Source organism: Panthera onca, chromosome D1, assembly GCF_046562875.1.
Source record: "Panthera onca isolate mPanOnc1 chromosome D1, mPanOnc1 haplotype 2, whole genome shotgun sequence".
Taxonomy (NCBI): Eukaryota; Metazoa; Chordata; class Mammalia; order Carnivora; family Felidae; genus Panthera; species Panthera onca.
The window spans coordinates 67,212,204-67,228,513 of NC_138348.1; the positions used below are offsets into that span (position 1 = coordinate 67,212,204).

Sequence of the window (16,310 nt, forward strand, 5' to 3'; positions counted from 1 at the left end):
ATTTGTAGTATGAATTTGCAACCAAATTTAACTATGTGATTTTGATCAAATAGCCTAATTTCATCTGGTCTCAGTTTCTTTCTCTGAAAGGCACAGGTAACAATAATTGGTCACCTATTTCACAAGGGCATTGTGATAATGGAAGGAGACATGAGAGAGTACCCTGTAAACCACAAAACAGCCTATGTGAATACAAGGCAGGTGGATTGTGTCCCATTCATCATTCCACCCTGAGACACCTATCACAGGGCCTACCCCAAAGCAGGTACTGAAACAATGGTTAACGACTAACCTGAATCTCAATTTACCATGAGCACAGAAGCACAGTGCTCAATCTCAACAAATTTTCATTTCAACTCCATGTAATACTCATATTATCATGTAATAAATGACAAAATAAAAACAAAGCTAACTTAAGGAGACCAATGACTTGTCCAAGGTCACATACAGTGAGTTGTAGAGGACCTTGAAGTGAACTATCTGGGTACCCTTTTAGATTTGAAGGAGACAAAAATAGGTAGGGTAAAGACTCAACTAATGAATGTTAATACAGAGGTAATTTAGAGAAGATGCCAAATAATATCCTTAGGCATAAAATGTATTTAAATCTAAGATATTTTCTTTAAAATAGTCATTATTCACAGCCATGATAGAGTCTCCTTAAGAAAACAAAAAAGCAAACTCCATAATCGGTTCTTCCAACAAATCTCACTACCAAAGTATGACGAGTTTGTTGAAAGCTCGTGAAACTGTCAGCATCGGCTTTGCTGGAACTCATCTCATCTGATCATTTATTTGACAGAGGAGCAGCTTCAACTTCTGCAGTTTTCCTTAAATTGCTGAGATTTTTTTCCCCCCAATTAAATCACCCAGTGACAGCAGCAATTCTATTAGGCTACTTTCTTAACTCGGTCAGAAGGCAGAAAGATAACAAGGTAAGGCTTGCAACCATATAAATCATGTTAAGAACCATCACTCAGTGGCTTCGGATCCAAATCAAAGCTAAGAAATACAGGATGACATTAGATGTTGAAATGAAAAATACCAACCATGTTTCTCTGAGACTCCGGCATTAGTACACAGCCACATTTTATGTAACAGTCTGCTCAGAGGATTAGTAAAACGGAGGCTGCAAAACCTGGAAATCCTCCTACCCACATTAAGCTAATTGAGTTGGAGACATCCAATTCATCACATTTGCAGCCTGATTTATAAGCAACTCACCCTGCCCTGGAGCAGAAAGTGAAATGTTATGAGCTAGCTATTCTTAAAATTTCAAACCCAGCAACTCTGAACCTGTCAATATCTTAATGGTACAGAGAAAAGAGGAAGAATCCAATTCAAGTGCACTTCTGTGACCCTGATGAAAAAATAAATATCCACTGCACATTTGATGACTGACATTTCCATGAACAGTCTAGCCATATATCGGATATCCTCTGTGCCTGAATACTATGGAAAATGCATCATCATTTTAGCAAGCTGATGGGGTAATTTGAAATCAGTTCTTTGCTACACTGCAACTTCCATTCAGCATAAAGAAAACAATCTTATGACAGTTAAAACCCCAATTCAGAGAGGGAGAATATTATAGCCTTGGCTTGCATAGCTGGTAAAAACTTATGATACTAACTAATAAACACAGAAAATTGCCTTAGGAGTACACATCAAAAATACTGAATCAAAAGCATAAGTTCTGCATTTAGAGCACTCTGAAATAAATGCAACCTCAATTCTCCTTGTCTGGGCAAAACTGTTGATCACTGCAACTGAGGGCTGCTGAGGAATCAAGTATGCCTCACTGACACATTGGATTGGGAGCACTCTTGTTTTGTTTTCTTTTGTTTTGCTGACACAAAAGATTTCTTCTTGAGAAGAATAAGCATGCCTCATTCAGACAAAAACCATGAGGCGGTGAAATTATAGTCAAAGATTCTCAGAGATGGAAGGAGGCTTAAAATTCATTCCATACAAAAAATTTTAAATATATATATATATATATATATATATATATATATATATATATATATAGTCCTTAGGGAGTCCATAGATGGGCTTCAAGTGATCCATATGTTCCCTGAAATTTTATGTAACGTTTTTGTGGGGGGAGATATATATATATATATATATATATATATATTTTTTTTTTTTTTTTTAATGGGAAAAGGGCTCATAGTTTTCATCAACTTGCCATAGGGGCTCATGACTTGAAAGAGCTTAGGAATATTGTTGTCTAATATTCTATCTCATACCTGAATCATCTCTAGCCTCTGTTGGAATAGCTTTAGGGAAAGGAAGATCACTACCTTACAAGGAAGCCCATCCTATCTTTGGCCAGCTCTATTTTAAAAACAAACAACAGGGACACCTGGGTGGCTCAGTCAGGTGTCTGACTCTTGATTTCAGCTCAGACCATGAGCTCACAGTTTGTGAGTCTGAGCCCTGCTTCGGGCTCTGTGCTGATGGTTGTGGAGCTTGCTTGGGATTCTCTCTCTCCCTCTATCTCTGCTCCTCCCCTGCTCATGCTCTCTCTCTGTCTCTCTCAAAATAAACAAACACTATTTTTTTTAAATAAAAAATAAAAACAAACAACAACAACAACTTCCATGGCTTCTGTCTCCTCATTGTCTTCTCTAGAGATCACAGCATCTATAGAAATTGTATAGAATAGTTGCTCATTGTAAACAGTATAAATCCAGGACTACCATGTCCCCTGAACTGAGTCAGTTCTTCAAGGACTACATCACTCATACTTTTAATGTTTCCATTTGATGTGATTTTAATCCCCTCAGCAGCATATTTGGGCCTCTCTGGAAACACTCTGATTTGCTGCCATTCTCCCTGAAACATGCTTCTCAGATCCTAAGGCCACATTCTGAAATGGTACAGAATAATCAATACTTTGCTCTTGGCATGACAATTCCATTTGGGTGGCCAAAAACTATACTGACTTTTATGAAATCCCCACATAAGGACAATTCTTTGAACTGACTATCTGCTGAACCCTTTTGCCTTACCATGTGTTGTTTTTTCCTTCCTCATTGGCCATCCTAAGAAGTGGGAAGGAGGAGAAGAGAATGGAAGGGAAAATGGAGACTAGAAGTAAGAGGTAGTCACAGGAGTCTGGTGGGGGTGGGGGTGGGGGTGGGGGAGCTCTAAGCACAGATGGTAAAATTCAAGCTGACAAACAGCAACTTCTTTAATCTTAATAATTTCCCTAAATGCATTTATTATTATCTTCAGTATACAAATGTGGAAATAAGGGCTCAGAGAGGTTCAGTGATTTCCCAAAGGGCACACTTCTGACACCAAGCCCACACTGTCCTGCAGTTCTTGTAAAGCATCTGATAAGATAAATAAGTATCCCCACTGTGTAGATTGGTCTTTTAGATATGGATCTTTTAAACTGTGGGTTTTTTAAATATAACTATCTCATCAATGTTTATGCAAATACACAATGTGATATCATAGTTAACTAGTGATGAGGCCAATGTTATTCTTAATCAAACTGATGCACACAATTTAGCTAGAGAGATTTAGGATGAGAGAGGTTTCTTGTCTAATGTCAACAACCTTGATTTGGCCCTTTGAGAAAGCTGAACATTGGCATAAACAAATAAAAAGTTAGCATAACGATTTTGAGCACCATCCAGAAACTGGAATAAACAAACCTCTGATCTGTTGAGTAGGACACATCTGCTCTTTACTCTTCTTATGAAGTAGAGAAATAAATTCTGGTCTGGGAATCTGGGAACCCACATTCTGGTCTTAGCTTTAGTACTAGCTATATGTCTGTCCCGGGAAACATAAGAACACGTCTGACTTCATTTCTTCATGTGTAGAGTAACAGAGGTGGACTGTATTGTCTCAAATTCCCCTGATTAGTTCTATGATTCTATAAACTTACTATTGAATACAGGTCATCTATACAGGTAGGGAATGTACTGCGTGGGTCCACACAGCACATGATCTAAATTATAACAGGGTATTATGTTGTTTGAGCAGGGGTTCCTTTTTCTAATTCATATAATTATGTTGAATGGTTAGCAGCAGCTCTACTTGCACTGTCCATAACAGAGAAACAAAGCCTATTTTTAGAAATGCTATATTTAAATTTTATATTGCTTCAATAAATTTTTATCAATTTCATCAGTAATTTTTAAATAATTTTAAATAATTCTATCATTTTAATAATTATATTTGAATTTATAATTTGATTAATTAAAAGTTTATATGATTTTATATATGTATTATATCTACTTAAACATATTTTCATATATAATTTATAATTTTTATTAATTAGAAATTTACAATTAAAAGCTGGTAACAAAAATGTCTTACTATTCTCTAACAAAACAACTTATTAAATTTCTTCGCATACAGCATAAAGAGAGAAAACCAGAAAATCTCTAGAGCATCTGAAGTTTAATTACTACAATTTTGATCTGATTTTTATAAGTGACCCCTGACTTCTATGTGTGCCCTGTAGCTTAATGGCCCTTAAAGTGGCTACCCACTGGTGTTACATGTAAAGGACTTAGATAAGAGCCTTTTGAATGCATTTTAAAAGACCTTACCTGTGACCCCAAATTGGCCATGAACTCTAACACACTTAGTGTTCTGCCAGTGAAGAACGAAGAAATCATCTGCTGCTACCTAAGGTGATTTCGGTGAGTCAGCTGGCCTGGGGGAAAACCCCGTAGGAGGGCTGCATGGGAGTGAAATCTGCTCACTTGACACTGGCAATTCCTCTGTGAGTTGGGAAAAATCAATTCAACTTTTTCTACCATATTTTCTCATAAAACATTCTCTCTTAAATAAGCATGGTGACGTTTTCTTTGTATATGCCTATATACGAATTTAAAAATTGCCTTCTGGAATTCTATTTGTACTTACTAACCTTAGTAAGTAAGATTTAAAAAGCACTTAGTTATATAGTGTATGTTCACTAAATGATGAATGCACATCTTGATTTTCCTAACAGAATTTAAATTCCTCGTAGACAGAGGCTCTTTTTTTTTTTTTTTTTTTTTTTTTTGTCTCTAATGGGATTTAGCAAAGATAATACACATGGTAATCATTCAATACAGGCTGTGGCATGGAATTCAAGACAGCAATTCTTCAAAGTTAGTTTGTAACAAAGTCACCTGGAGAGGTAATAAAAATATAGAGCCTGGGGCTTCTGTGTGATCCTGATCGCATACCCAAGTTTGAGAAACTCTGGTTTAAGTAATTTAATTGGTAGAAATGTCAGCCACAACAGGTGCTGGATAGAGAAAATAGAAGTGGTTAATACTATAAGGTGTTCAAGTTCAGGCTTTGACATTTCTGACCAATATATTTTTAGGGAATCATTTAACTTCTCTGGGCTTAAACTTTTCTTCTTCCTCTCCCCTCTTACATTATGGAAAAGTTGGACCAGATCAGTGGCTCCCTGACTTTCTTGACCTTGATCACAATAAGATATTTTACACTGTAAGCCAGTACACACCCAAACACACTCACACTAAACTGAAGCAAACGTTTCTTCTTGTAATGTACTCTCAAATTTTCTATTCTGTCATCCTATTATGAAATTACCAAGTAAATTGACCTCACATCTACTAATGGATCACTTGCAGTTTGAAACTCCCGGATTTGATGATTTATACTATCCCCTTCAGTTTTAAAACTATACACTTCTCATTTGCTGGTAAATAATACAGCACCGTGACTGAGACTGAGGGGTATGATGTCAAACTAGCTGCATCCTATCCCAGAGCTATCAAGGACTACCTTACAAAAGTTTTTTCTAACCTTTTTGTGCCCATTTTCCTTTGTCTATAAAGCGGGAATAATAAGAAAACCTATCTTATGGGGTGGTTGAATGGGCTAACTTAATACATGTAAAGCATTTAGAGTACTGCCAACATATAATAGGAATTCAGTAAATGTTACATTTTACCACTGTTATTTCTCCTATAACAGCCTCTAGGTAGAAAGGTTGATAAATGGATATGAATACAAAGAAACAAAATTTATGAAATTAGATTTTACACTTTAGCAGTTACTTCATACCCCCTCCCCATGAAGGAAGCAAGTAGTTTTGTTGAACAAATATAAATGAACAAATAAAGATTGTGGATACAGCGAAAATCTCCTTGCTGAAGAGAACACTGAGTTAACTTGATTTCAACAGCAACAAAATTAAACTATACAAAACAGTACTAGGTAAATCCATAAAGTTTACAGAAGTGGGATTTGATTTATATTTAGAATTAGTGAAGTATTATTATAAATACATTGGCTAGACAGAGAATAAAAACTAGTTTCATTTTCATGGGTTAATAACATTCTCTCACTTTTAATGTGGTTAATGTATGAATTCAATAAGTTTGTTAAATATCTCTATTTTACTACCCAAAGTTTACTAGGTATTAACTTGTAATGATGAAATAAATTTTAAAAAATTATAAGAATTTTTAAATAAGCGTTCCAGAAATTATAAATCTAAGCCAATTATTTCTTCCAAGTAGCCACCTAGAAAGATTATACAAATATTCTAATATCCTCCATAACTAGCCACCCAAGAAACTGTATCTCTTTATGCTTCAGTACAGTCTTGTTTGGACCACCTAAAACCTGGCCATGCACTAGCTTATTTGCTACACTTCATTTGAGCTAGCCAAGGTGTCATTCACATTCATATAAAATAACAATTTTAAATAATACAAACCCTTGCTTATTTGAGATGAAAATATTCTGTAGTGTAAAGCCATAGTCTCAAAGATAAGCAAGTGTGACGATACAAGAGTCCATCTTTACTGAGAGTTCAGAGTTTACTGACCTGAAATTCAGATTTGCTCTTTCACACAGTTTCTATTTTTAAAATATGCAATAATTACCATTTACTGAGCACCTAGTAGATGTCAAATGCTATGCTGAAGACTATTCATGTATCATATCAAGTATTACCTACAGCAACTCTGTATGTCCCATATTACTATGTACAGTAGGCAAGAGGTCAATAGATTTGCTAAACACAGCCAGGAAGCAAACCAGACAGAATATGGACACAAACAGGTCTGATTCTAAAGTCCATCTGCTTTCCACTACATGCTATTCCTTTTCTGAATTAGTCGGGAAAGAGTTAAAAATTCTATAGCCCAATCAGATACCAAAACTTATTTATAAATGCATGTGTGAGATGTGGAATAGTTTTATGTATATTTGCTAATAAAAAATAATTGAAAACATTCTCATTAAGCCCCTGTAAGGGTACAATGTCTGTGAGCTTTATGTATATTACAGAAACTCTTACAGAAAACCTTGGAAGTAGTGAAATCTTAGTCTTGAGAAGAACTTCTGTATGTCACTTAGGAATACCTGCAGTTACAAATAACCACTAATGACACTTATGTAGGATCATTATAAGTACTCCTCATTTTTTAAAACATTATACCTTTAATATATGTATCTAATATTTCTTAGAGAGAATTTGTTGTTGTTTTCATAATTAGTGTATAGATGAACAAAATAGGGGATTTGGATGTCACTCCACTGACTTATCTGTCCAAAGTCATGATGAAAACCCATGAACCCATAGTGGCTAATTCTAGATAGCATTCTTGAATTCTAAGATGATGAGGTAGGTCCTATGCCTATTATATTCTTCTTCCCTTTCTCCAAACTTCTAGTTTGAATGTCCAGGATTGTTTGAGGTATGCTATCAGTATCCTTTCCAATTAATGATAACTGAAGAAATGTTTCATTTGCATAGAATTTCGACCAGGAGGTTTTGTGTCTGGAATCAGTGTATATGTCTGTCAAGACCATATTTCACTCAGCCATTTCCTTTCACCAAGGTCTGGGTCTGGAACAAAAATGCATTATTCACAAGTATGCAAATCCCTGCCAAAACCTTCTTATGTTTTTAGTAACTAAGAGCTTCTCAATTTAGCCTCACAAATCTCCGGTTTTTCCCTTAAGACCAGATGCTTCCTGAACTATCAGCTCAGCTACTTGCACCATCTAGTGGCAAGAGAGAGAAATGAATGAATTTTACATTTTTTAAAGTTAGGAATTTTCTAAAATAGCAAAATCAGCTTAGTTTTCTAATTAGTAATATTACTAAAAGCACTATGGCTAAAAGGGAAAAAATACATTTTTTCAGTTGATTGTCAGGACTCCATGATTATTGGATTCAAATATATTTCATAAGGTATTTCTTTCTCTTTTTAAAAATAATTACCAAGTAACAAATATTTGAAAAACATCTAGTGTTTGGCTAACACTATTCTAAGCAATACAGTGGAGCCTACATTTTATTATTGTATAAAATATGATCTTTTAATAGAAATGTATAAGTCAGTTAAGAAACATTAAAATGTGTATTGTGGTAAATCACTCACTGCTTTATGGTCTCCTCAGCAGGCCCCTTTCTGTCCCTAAAACCCTGGCCTGGTGGTATTGTCTCCTGTACTTATGTCATCAGATCTCTCATCCCTTTTTCCTGGATAATCCTGGCCACACTGTTTCAACTACACTGAAGGCTCCAAGTCTCCCTTTTCAGATCAGATCTCTCTCAATTCCCAGTTCTTTGTTTCAAACCACATATGAAACTCTTCAACCTGTGTACAGCAAAAGACCTCAAACTCCAATATTGAAACCCAAACTCATAATCTTTTTACCCCATCTTAAAATCTTCTCTTCCTTTGGCATTCTTGATTTCATTCCATAATACCTCCTCCATGCACTTGGTCAAATAAAAAAAAAAAGTGAACTAAACTCTATTTATTTCTCTCCTCTACTTTCTATATTTATAGGTCTCCAAGTCCTGATTATATATCTTCCTAAATAAGCTTTCTAATCTATCCCTTGCTCCATCCCCAATGCCTCTGCTTTATCCCAGAGCTTGTCTGCCTCTGGTGTTTTACCTGATGACCTTGATTGTGATATCACCGTTTTCTTGTTTTTCTTCTAATCTGCTACATGACATGAGTAATACACTAATTTGCAAATCTGCCCGTGTCTCTCCTCTTTTAAACTGTGTAGTCATTTTGTCATTACCTCCAAGGTGAAGTCCAATATCCACAGAAGACCCTTCATTACCTGTTCCTGCCCATTTTCCTTGCTTTCTGGCATGATTTGGACCTGGTACTCCTTGCTTGATCCTTTATTCTATCTCTCCCTTTTCCACTGTCTGAAATTTCTATAATTCTTCCATACTGCTACAGAATTGCTGGAGTCTAAGACAACCATGACCTTTCTCCTATATCTGCTACTTCCATCAAGTCAAAAAATGACCTCCTCTATTATGTTTTCTCTGACCACATGCATCTGTAGCACTCCAACCTCAGAGAAAATTAAATTACTTCTCTACTTCTTAAGAATTTGCCTGTTGTTTGATACTTTCTTTATGGGACATAGTATGACATATTTTATGTATGCATCTCCAAATATGTTAATCTAACTATAGCATGCAAGCAACTTGAAGGCATGTTCTTCTTTGTATCCTTGGGGAATAACATAGAGCCCAGCATACGGTAGGAAGTCAAAGAGATTCTAAGGTACAAATGAATGAATGCATGAATGAATCAATCAAAACACAAAAGAGCTTTGTTCATATTCAACTTAACTGCATCTCAGAAATGCCAGATGATTTTCCCAAGTTTATCCAGCCAGAAAATGAAGAATCAGAATTCAAGCACATATTTTTGGCTCCAAAGCCCATGATGTTTTACAATAACCATAATACTTTCTGCCTAGAAGTAATGAAAACATGGACTGGGATAGCAGCTGTGGATACAAAGAAGGTGAGAACACTAAGCCATTTGAAAACAAAGGAGAGACTAAAGATGAAAAAAAAATTCCAATAATAATTCAAAAGTTCCTAGTTTAGAATATTGGAATAATATTAATATATCACTAACAATAAGGATAGCTATCATTTTTTGTATATTTTTCATGTGTCAAGCTCTGAGCTATCTTTGCATAGATTTTTCTCACTTAAATGTCAGTGAAGCATGTAAGTGGATGCCACTATTTTACAAATATGAAAACCAAGACTAAAGAAAGTTAAGTAACTTGAGGAAGCCCACATAACTACTAAGTAGAGGACCTGATATTTGAATCTGGTTGAGTCTGATTTCAGGGAAAGAATGAATTTTTATGTTATGATTTCTGTAGTCTGTATTAGTCTTGGTCTATGTCTCTGTTACAGTATTTTCAAAGTGTATTGGTCCAACTAAAAAATTTTTGAATAAAGTGTTCCATGGCCAAACATGTATGGGAAATACTGTATATTAACCATATCCCCATCTTAGAGGTTTATATTACATGTTATCATATTAAAAACTCAGGGAAATCCTTCATTTCCTTATAATGGTGACCAAAATCCACCAATACAATTTGGGAAATACTGGTCTAATTTCATTATAAATGCCAATAAGGGAGAAAAAAGAAAAAATAAAACAAGAATAAGATACGGTCTAGTTATAGGAGTTTACACATTTATTAAGAGCAAGACAAATGTAGTGTCTAGAGGAAAGGACAATATATAGTTATGCAAAAATTATTTAAAATAATGAAAAAAGGCGCATATATATATATATACACACACACACACACACACACACACACACACACACACACACACACATATATATATATAAATTTGCAAGCTACATGTACCATAGGATGGTATGACCAGGTGGAGTCAGACAAGAGTTAACAGGTAGGGCTTCATAGAGGAAGAGGACTTACACTGTTGGCTAAAATATATTTCCTATGAGCAGGCTCTGGCAATGCTGGTAAGGAAATACTGGAGCAAAGTCCACTTTGTTATCTTTCTTGCCCTCAATTCTATATACCAGCTTCCAACATTCATAAGCAATCTCTCCTATAATTTTCCCAAACTTGCACTGCCTAGGGTTTCTCCACTATTTTTCCATAGACATTCAACAAATGCACAGTTGTTCAAAGGTATAGAAGGATATCCTAACCTCTCATATTCCTATTTTCCAGTAAAGCTTCCAGGACTGTTTACTGTCATCTACATGAGAATTAGAATACAGAAAATCATATTTATCTACTTAAAGAAATTCACACCAATCTATGAAACAACAGCTTTAATCTTCCTTATAAATAGTCACTGAGTCTAAGAAGGTTATCACCATAAGAGACACCATTTTTTAATGTACCCTAGGAGATGGTGCCAGTTTTAGTTGCAAGATATCATTGATTTTAGGGCACATTTCACTAAAAACGTTTTTTTAATGTTTATTAATTTTTGAGAGAGAGCGAGCTCGCTAGCGGTGGGTGGGAGTGAGGGGGCAGCAGGGGCAGGCAGAGAGGGAGACAGAGAATCTGAAGCAGGCTCCATGTAATCAGTCCAAAGCTCAACATGGGGCTGGAATTCATGAGCCATGAGATGATGACTGGAGCCAAAATCATATGCTCAACCGACTGAGCCACCCAGGCGCCCCTAGGACACATTTCAGATATGTAATACATGAGGAAAATGCAGCATAAAAATTGATGAAATTCTTTGTCAATGATGATAGGGTCAGGGAAAACAGGACAACAGAAAGGGGAAAATAAGAAGTCTGTGCCTTGATTGCTTGCTTGTTTTTCTATTAATGTCACCAACCTTATAGAAGATAATTATTTATGAGTGTTCATATTTCCACTTACAAATAACTAATTCAACAAGTATTTGTTGAAGGACTAAGGACATAATAATAAACAAAACCAGCACAAACCTCGACTGTGCAGGTATTCATATAATGATGGTAATATTGACAGTAAATTTATTAAAACAAAACCAATAGTTCTGAAGAAAAGTAGAATTAGAACAATCAGCTGGATTTCTGCTCTAACAGATGTCTCGTTGACATGGAACAACTTTATTCATTAATTAATTTGTGGTGGAATGTCTAACTTTCACACTGCTTATTTCTGAAAATAAGATAGTTTATAAAAATAAGCATATATAGAATGAACATCTTAAAAGAATAAATAACCAAATAAAACTTATAGAAATAGATCTTGCCATATCCTGGGCAGAAGAAACATGATGGCTGATTGGCTGGACTTACTTGGGATTTTCAATGACAAGCGCACCTACTGTGAGGAGTGTATCTCAATGCAGAAAATTCTTCAATTGCTCAAAACAGAAGTGTGCTTTTCTTGCCAAGAAACATGTTCTTACAAGAGCAAAGGATTTTCCAAAAGGAAACTAGCGCCCAAATACTAGCTTTGATTTTTGTTAGTTTTGTTTTGTTTTGCCACAAGAGAAGAAGATAGTCTCTTGGGAGCTTACCACTGGGTGAACTGAGGTATTTTAAAGAAAGAACTTATTTTCCTTCTATTTCTTTATAAAGTTTCCATCTATCACTAGTGTTGATGACTCTCACTTTGAAAAACTGAATTTCTTATGTATTCCCTTATATATCTGCTTAATAACAATTAAGAATAAGGGCACAAGAAAAAAGGACCTTCTACTTTTACATACATGGACCCAGTAAGTGAAAATTTGAATCTAAAATCTCTTTAAAAATAGAATAGTTTAGAGAAAGGTGATACAGCACAGGAGTGATAAAGAATACAGGCTTTGGATCCAGAGAGACCTGAGCTACAAATATTCGCATCCCTATTTACTAGTTTTTTGATTAAAGAGAACTATTTATAATTTTAAATTATAATCTCAGCAGAGATAATCTCAACAGAGGTAAAATGAGATGAATCTAGTAAAAGTCATTTTAAGGCCTTTGTCTTGATAGCTGGCTGATGGTAACAAGAAGGTCAAAGACAACATCCAGTGAGTGGTCCCAATGTGCCAAGCATGTCCTAAGCAGTTTACATGTATTACTTTAATTAGTACACAAATCCTATGACATAAATATTATTGTAACCTCCATTTTTCCAATAAGAAAGCCAAGATAGGTTAACTTGATCAAGGTCACATAGCTACCAAATGAAAGGGCCAGGGTTGAAATCCAGGTATTCTGAAGTCCAGGCTCTTAAAAATAAGCCTGCCTGTCCTTCTTCCTCCTTCCCTTTCCCATTCTTTTCTCTTTCTCTCGCTCTCTTATCAGATACTCTGTAAAGAGTACTTGGCTAGATGGCTGAGGTCTCACAGTACATAGGCTTCAGGAATTTGATTGCCGTTGCAGAGTGAGAATAAGTAACAAATAATTAGAACTCTGGTCTTTTAGGAAAGTGGTAAGTATACTTAGAAATCATGTTTTACTGGGGAGCCTGGGTGGTTCAGTCAGTTGAGCCTCCAACTTCGGCTCAGGTCATGATCTTGCAGTTTGTGAATTCGAGCCCTACTTCGGGCTCTGTGCTGACAGCTCAGAGCCTGCAGTCTGTTTCAAATTCTGTGTCTCCCTGTCTCTCTGCCCCTTCCCTGCTCATACTCAAAAAGAAATCGAGTTTTACTGCCCTTTGTTTCCCCATCACCTATTATTATGTGCACAGTAGAGACTCGATTAATATTTTGGAATTGACTTAAACTGAAAAGAAAATCCTCATGCTTTATTATAGGCCAGTTTCTTTTGTGCAAGAGTCTATGTGGCATCTGAAGGGAAAACATCCCCATCTCAAGGCAAAGAAAACAAATTCTGTCGAATCCACTGCAAAATTGCATTTCTCCTTCCAACCCCATACTTCACAATGGCCAAGGCATTCTAATGAAAACAGGCTAAGCAAGCCCATCTATCAGCTAGGCAGCGGGTGTGCACCAAAGGCAAATGAATCTTAGAACCGAGGCTTCCAGTGATAAGCGGTGATGGAAGAAAATGATTGTCAAACCTGCAATGGTAAGATTGCTCAGCTAATGATTTAGAGCCTGCTCAGTGTGGCATTTCAACTGTTATCCAGCAATCTCCCACTCTGTTCAGGCATGCCATATGTAAATTTTTAATTAGTACAAGAGAGCTGCACTGACTCCTAAGTAAGATTCAGGGGGAATTAGCTGCTTGTGGGTTTTGCCTCCTCACTCTTCCCTCTTTTACTGCTTAACCCAAGAGGACCAGACAGATCAAAGGAGCAGAAAGGTTGAAAATGTGTCCGTCCTAATTGAGAATTTGTACCTTCCTACCATTTCTCTGACTCTAATAGGCTTCCTTTATGAGAAAATAACGCATTAGATTTTAGTCATGGCAGGTTCTCCAAACACTTGAACTGTAATATAATAATCCCTTAACAACTTGATTAGGAGATGTGTCCTGTTGCTATAAAATTGCATGTGTTTGAGCCTGCATGTGTTTGAGCCTGCCTGTGCTGGAGCCAGCTCACATTGGCCTGTGAAGCCTCATTTGTTTCTTTTTTCCAAATGCAGTCAGGTGCTTCAGGGTGGAAGCCTGAACTCAGCCATGATGGGAGTATTTACACCATGAAATTGGCAAACTCTACGTGTGTGTGTGTGTGTGTGTGTGTGTGTGTGTGTGTGTGTGTGTGTGTTTCTGGAAAATTTATGCCGGTTTATCTTCATCACTATTGTTGACATAAGAAAGGTACATAGTCTGTTCATTAAGACAATCTACAAGCATATCTTGTTCAGCACAAACACTTCTGAAGTGTCATGGGGGGAAAGCCCTGGTTCCAAAATTGCTACTTCATAGCCTGTGTACAGAAGTCCTGGATGAATTCACCTTGCCATCCTCTTCACAATACCTTGGGGGTCACACCATGCACTGGTGATTCCAAAAGGGAAGGCAAACATACTCCTGCCTGAATGTTTCCTATCAAGGGTTTATTATTCATAGGTGGCCACTTTTAAAACTGATGTGAGGTGTCTTCCATAAAAGACACCACTACAGTAAAAACCAATGCACTGTTTTTACCAGAAGAGAATAAGAAGTAAGACAGAAGGGAGAAACAGAAACAGAAAGCCTACTCAAATGAAAACCAAAGTTGAAGATAACTCTGAGATTCCTGGAGGACAAGGGATAAAGGTAAGTAGGAAAGATTCCTTTACATTTGAGATCCGATCTACAGAAAAAGCAAACTTTTCCTTTAACTCTAATAGACATTTTCCATATAGACGTTTTCCAATAATGGCATAACACATGGTGTAATCAGCCAAAGTGTAGGTGGTTAGACAATTATAATATCATATATATGCTTAAGACTTAATATATAAAGTTAAGACCCTAACATGCTTTTATTGTTTTGTTCATTTTGTTTGTTTGTTTACTACAACTATGCTGCCTTTAGACTAGCCTTGATTAATCTTCTTAGCTTGAAGTCTTTAGGAGCTATGCTCTAGAACTAATTCAAATGTGCTATGAAAGGGACAAAGACAAGCAGGGTGAAAAGAAGGAAAGGATTCCCTGTGGAGGTTCTTACAGGGATTCTTTCAAGCAGTTAGAAGGTAAACACCTGAAATTTAAGTACTCTTAAATGCAATCCAGTCTCCCACCTTTGCCCTTTCTTGATTTACACTGGTCAGTACACAGAATAAGTGTATTTGTTTGCAAACATGAGCATTTGTTTAAAGAAGGAAGGTATTAATCTAACCACAGAATAGATTCACTGATTCCTACAGTTAGATTTAGACCTTAGAGACAATTTTGTACACCCTCCTGCTGAAGGAATCCCTTGCACAATACCACTGCCAGGTCATCTGCCTGCCCTGGACAATCTCTAGGTATAGGAAACTGCTGCTTTATCAAGTAGTCTACACCTGTTTGGGGTAGTAACTGCCAGGAGTCTTGGTCTCACAGCAATCCCATATATACATTCCTGCTAGTTTTGCACAGTAGCTCTGCTTCTGCCCTCTGGGTAACATCAATATTTTCTTCTACATGACAGCTCTAGAGGTGTAAGAAGGTAAATACCTTGTCCTCCAATCCTTAATCTTTTCTTCTCGAGACTAAACATACCCATTTCCATGAGTCATTCAATCATTTCTGATAAGGCTCTGGGAAGAATCGAACAATGAATTCCAGAGGCATAAGGTTTGCATATTTTTAAATATATAAACATATTTACTAGAATTTGATAAAAAGCCTAAGATTTTAATTAATTAGTGGTAACTGGAGCTAGTTTATTTGAGAATACATTTTTAGGATGCCAGGGTGTTTAAAATGTGCCAAATTTTGGAACTATATTAAAATACAATTTAGCCTCTCTTTGATGTTTTAGAAGGTATAAGATTCCAGAAAGCACTAGGGTCACTTTTATGGCTTTATTTTTTATTGTGACACAGCTATGCAGAAGTGCTGATGAAGTAAATGTTCTAACAAAATTGAAAAAATAGGATTTTCTTTAGCAATAAACAAAGAGTTATTTTAGTAGGTTTTTTTGTTTATCTGTCTTGTTTT

General features: G+C 36.1%; 1 protein-coding gene across 8 annotated transcripts in view; it reads right to left on the reverse strand.

The window, feature by feature from the left end:
* The window catches only part of DLG2 (discs large MAGUK scaffold protein 2), a 2,113,447-nt gene that overhangs the window by 989,218 nt on the left and 1,107,919 nt on the right, over nt 1-16,310 (reverse strand). The window lies entirely within an intron of this gene.